This window comes from Rhinopithecus bieti, unplaced genomic scaffold (assembly GCF_001698545.2).
Source record: "Rhinopithecus bieti isolate Rb0 unplaced genomic scaffold, ASM169854v2 scaffold_40559, whole genome shotgun sequence".
Classification (NCBI taxonomy): Eukaryota; Metazoa; Chordata; class Mammalia; order Primates; family Cercopithecidae; genus Rhinopithecus; species Rhinopithecus bieti.
The window spans coordinates 477,365-483,151 of NW_016817388.1; positions in this window are offsets into that span (position 1 = coordinate 477,365).

Here is a 5,787-nt window from a genome sequence, read left to right on the forward strand (position 1 = left end):
TGAGTTCATTAAGGGAGGGGTGAGTTCATTAAGGGAGGGGGTGAGTTCATTAAGGGAGGGATGAGTTCATTAAGGGAGGGATGAGTTCATTAAGGGAGGGGGTGAGTTCATTAAGGGAGGGATGAGTTCATTAAGGGAGGGCGTGAGTTCATTAAGGGAGGGGTGAGTTCATTAAGGGAGGGGTGAGTTCATTAAGGGAGGGGTGAGTTCATTAAGGGAGGGGATGCCAAAGGAGATGGAATCCCAGAGGGCCTGGAAATGACCTTTTCACTTCAGTTGACTCAGATCTGGGCTTCTTGCGATTTCTGTAAGAACTGCTTGGAAAAAACTCAGTTGCTACACAAAGTTCTCCATTCCACACCTAATACTATTGGTGGCTCTGACTCTTACGTGTTTATGGCAGGCTAAGTATTGTACATACGCCATCTCATCAGTCCTCACAGCAGCACAGATGGGGACACTTCATCCTTGTATTCCAGAGGGGACTCGCCCTAGGCCACATAGCTAGAAAGTAGGAAACTTGGGACCCCAACCTGGGCCTCCCTGCCTCCAAAACCTAGCAGGATATTCTTGCACTGGACACAAAAAACAGTTATGCCCTTCAGGCTCTGGACTTTATGATAAAATTCTAAACGTAGTCTCAGGCAAAGCAAACATTTGGTCTGCTGTGTTTCCTGCCTAACCTAAAAAGGTGCCTGCTACGAAAGCTAATTTACCAGAGCCCTTGCTATGGCAGTCTTGCTATACCGGCAGATTCACGCCCTGATGAGATTACTGTCTATGATGAAAGTTGATTCAAGGTCTTGGGATCGCTTTTTGCACTCTACCCAGCTTTATTAGCAGGGAGTGTTGTCAGGACACGTGGCTGGTGCTTCACATAACCTAGTAACACAGAAGGAGGGAGCCCCTTAACCAATCCCCCTGAGTGAGCCCACCTCCTGCAGGGACACTGATGTGTGTCTCATAAATTCAGCCATTGTGTCTGCAAGCGCCTTGGCTGTAGCTGGTTTTATGAGATATCACGGTGCTGCGTCGTGCACCTGTGTAGCTGAGAGCAGAATGTTCACTGCAGAGATGGAATAAAACAGCCACTGGAAGGGATATAAGCACAGTCCCCTTTTGTTAGCAATGAAAGTGGAGCACATGGCCTGGAGTAACTTTCTGAAAGATCATTGAAAGAAACTCACAAGTTTCTACTTTATATCCATATCCTTTAATCTTTCGGCTGAAATTTCATGTACCCAACGAAGTAACCGGATTTGTTTTGCTTCCCACCAGCCAAGATGTTAACCAGACCCTTCAGCTTTCCCTCTGCTCTCTGCCTTTAACCTGGGCCAACTAGGTTGGGAACTACACTGCAGCGCGGCCTCAAAAAGCACACTTGTTGGAATTGTCCTTCGAATGCTGCTGTTCTCCCATGGGAATCAGAAATCCCAGGGCCTGCGTGCTTAACCCTTTCCACACCATGGACACGCCTCAGGTTCTAAAGAGCAGAGCATGTCACAGAGGCAGACCATGACCCTGGCTCATAATCTCAAAGGCCAGCTTCAGGGATGTCCACATGGAGAAGAGAAAATGACCAGAGATCAGGTGTGCTCACAGCCCTTGTGAGTATCGGGGTAACTGTGCCCACCTGGGGGGCTTTTCTGAAGACGCTGACTCAGAGCCGACTAAGATAGGGGAGGGGTCTTGTTTTCTCAGGTGGCTCATCTCTGCCTCTGTTTCTCCATCAGATCAAAGTGAAAGATGTAGCCCACAGTGTTGCTCACGATTTCAGAGGAGAATTGAAAGTGAGGAGGAATGGAATATTCACAAGTGTCTACTTGTCAACAAAGCGTGCCAGGTGTGTTCTGTCATCTCCAGGGATCAGCAGCTTTCTGTAATCTCCTTTTATGCCTTTTATTCACTGTAATCACAAGGACTTTACAAGAGCCTCTCCTTGACCCCAGGCATGAGCTCGGCCCTTTATTTGTAAGTGAACTCAGCAGTGTCTCTTCCACCTTGTGTGAGAGAGCTGCCAACTGTGCTGGGGTGGCCTCGGGGTGATGAAGGCTGCACCCAGGGAAGGGGAAATGTGATCAGACAGCAGGCTCTCTGAACTCACCTTTCTGGACAAAGATCTCTCCAAGCGTTGTGCATGCCTCCTTCTTTTCTTTCCCCTTGAGCTGCCCAGGTTTCACAGCAGGTTATAAAGCAAAGAGCCTCACCTGGCTTTGAGACCCCTTCTCCCCTTGGCCCAGCTCAGTAGCTGGTCCTCAGGTAAGTGCATGTTATGTCTCCAGATTGTTCCAGAGAGGGTGACTGACTGTTCCAGTTTGCCAGGACTCTCCAGGCTGGGAGACCTCCCAGTGTGGGGCAGACTGGGACCATCAGTCACCCCAGCAGGGGACAGCAGGGATACCCTGGCTGTTTCTTTAGCAACCTGAGCGGCTCACTTGGGAGGCTGCATGGCCGAGCAGGCAAAGCACTTACAGTGGAAGGGAGGCCTGTGATGCTGTCAACTTGCTTCTTAACCCTAGGTCAGTCAATTACTTTCCCTGTGTTTCAATTCTTTTGCCACCTGTACGGTGGGAATAATACCTATTTGTTCAATTCCTAGGATGCTGTGAGAATTAAATTACATAGTAGCTGCAAAATAATTTGGCTTTCTTGGAGTTGGACGCTGCCTGAACCTGAGTAAAATGACTGTGCACTTCTTAATGGCTTCCATCTCTGGCCAAGCTGCCTTGGGACTAGAACAAATCATCTAAGTACTAGTTTCCAGCCTAAAATAGCATGAGGACAAGGCCAGGAGGCCACAGCAAGACTGTAATCAGAACCCACAAGGATTGCGTGGAGATGCTGCAGTGCCGCCACCACCCAACAGCCGGAGCCCCCAGCACAGGTATCACGGGGTTCTAGCGGGCATTGGTGGGGAGAGGGAACAAAGGTCCGAGTCACAGAAATCCTTACTACAATGATAGTCTGACAGGTGGATGACAGTGCTGTACCTGACTCTCTACTCTGTTCATCTATTTGGTACCTGATATCTGGAATGTTTGGGACACATGAACACACGTGAGTGAGATTGAGGCCTCTGTCTGTCGCTTCCTACAGACATGCACACACGCACACACACACGCACACACATGCGTGTCTCTAAGGAGGAGCACTAACAAACCCTACCCATGCTCCTGCCTTCCTGGACCCCTCAGGACATGACTTTGTGGCTGCTCCTCCCCGTGCACAGCAATGACAGTCTTTCAATCCTAAGTCCGGTTTGCTCCTGTCTCGGGGCTTCCACACTACTTCTTTTCTGCCTGAAACATTCTTCCTCCAGATCTTTCTGTGGCTGGCTCCTTCTTGTTGTTCAGGTCTCGGCTAAAATCTCACCTCAGTGAAGAGATTGTTCCCAACCACCTGCTCCATCTGGAGGAGCCGCATCTTATGTTACTTTCTTTCACATTGGAGTTTAGTCATCAAACCACTTATTACTCCATGCTACTTTTGTTTGCTTATTTTCTAACTTCTCCCTGTGATGAGACAGCCAGGTGTCTCCTACTAGCCATCCTCTCCTTCTTCCCTGGTCACAGAACCCTGGATTTTAGCCAGGCATGTGTTCACCCAGAACAAGACAGCATGTCCCAGCTTCCCAGGCCTGAGGTGTGGCCACATGACTCAGCTCTGGCTTATCAGATATAAGTGGAAGTGTCCTTGGAAGGAGGAAGTGCACTCATTCTATCCCCTTTCCTCCTTCCTGTCAGGGGAATGTGAACGTGATTGTTGGAACTGAAGCAGCCATGTTGGACTCCGAGGTGAAAGCCTCATGTTCAGGAGAGCAGGGCACAGACAATAAGGATCCTAAAAGCCCTGGCTCACATCTTTCTGGACATCTTTCATGGTAGAAAGAGATGAGGTTCTAACTTGTTTAAGCTATTGTTATGTTGGGTCTTTTGTCATTTGCAACTAAACCAACTCTCACTAATTCCTGTCCCTCCCTCTGCCCGCCCTTGGCCGTGCCTGTCACCTCACAGAACATGAGCTCTGTAAAGTCAGGGTCCCACCTGCCTTGTTCACTGCTGTAGCCCCAGCACTAGAGCAACACCTGCAATAATAGTCATTGGGTAAATGCTTATTCAATGGATAACTTGCTGGTTTCTCTTCATATTTAATTTCTTCCCTCTACTGGCTCTTTTCCCTCTCAGCATTGTGTTATTTTAGTTCTCTTTTGACCTCCCTCAAATCCTCTCTTGCCTGTGTCCCTGAAAAGTAGACATTTCCCACATTTATGTCCTTGGCTGAGGTGGAAAGAACTAGGCACTTCAAAGATGATGTTTGCATTCCAAAAAACCCTTCCAAGAGAAGCTGCCCTTACCACAGCCCACTTCCGGCCATGTTTAATTCTATATGCTCCCGTCCCACCCTGATTGGACTACGACAGCCAATAAGTAGGCTTGTCAGGAGCCTATGTCATTGCCTGGTCTAGAAGAATGAATTGCACCAAAGAGAGTCCCTCTATCAGGAATATTTCCTCATTTTGATTTTAAGTTTGCTTTATATGAAAAATACTCATAAACACTTAAAAGAAAATCACTCCCCAATTATATCAGTTATTAAAAACATACACGGACATGAAATTCTTACCCCTTCCCCTTCCCAGGCCTGAGAAATCTTGTTCCCTTGACATAGTCAGCCTTAGCAGTTAGTATGTTATTTTCCTGATTTTATTCTTTTATTCAAGAAGGCATCTAAATATACACACATGTTTACACACATCCCCCTCACAGACACACACTTATCTTCTACATATTGATCTGCAGTGTAGCATCTCTCTAGGCCCAGAACTGCAGCTCTACCAGGGACTGCTCCTAAACTTGGAGTGAATGTCTGCTGACATACTCCATAATCTCCCCACTGATGCAATATTCAGGACGTCACAGAGAACAGTCTTAGATATGTAGATTTACAAACTTGAAGACAGTTACTGAAAAGTGGGATTGTTAAGTCAAAGAGTATGCATTTAAAAAATTTTAAATAAATGTTACCAAATTAATATCCAAAATGGTTTTGGCAGGTTTAAATTTCCACTCCCATATATAAGGATTTCTATTTTCTTACACTCTCTTTAGCACTAGCCACTGCCATACTTTTAAATTTTGGCCAATGAGCTAATAAAAGAATAGAATCACATGACACTTTAATTTGCACATTATCATATGCTGGCAAAGTTGGGGTCTGGACGAGACCCCCTTCTCTGCTGTTGCCGCCAGCTCTGCCTTCATTTCCTGCCTCTGTACCTTTGCTTTTCCTGCTTCTTTTGTCCCAAATGTTCTTCTCCACTCCATTCCCCAAAAGCCATGTCTGTTTTTCTTTGCCATTGCCTCGCCAGAAGGCCCAGGCCTAAGACGCAGTAGGTGCTATATACATTTTCATGGAACGAGTGAGTGAATGAACGGTGCGATCCTTCCTCTCCTGTAAGGCTCCATCTGAGCTGCCTCCTCCTTGGGGAAACCTTGCATGCCCCCTGCAGGCTTGGATGTCCTCATTTGTACTTCATTTGTTCCTACCTTTTCATGTGCCATGTTCTGAACTGAATTAATTTTAGCTACTTGTCTGAGCTTCTGAATTAGATTGTGAGCTCCTTAGGGTAAAAACAATGTTTTTGGTTTTCAATATGTATATCCCTCTCCCTTACATACACACACACGCGCACACACACATGCACACACACACGCACACACGCTTGATGCTGCACACGAGCCTGTGCGCACAGCAGTGACACTCCGTATGTGTCAGCTGGCATGGCCT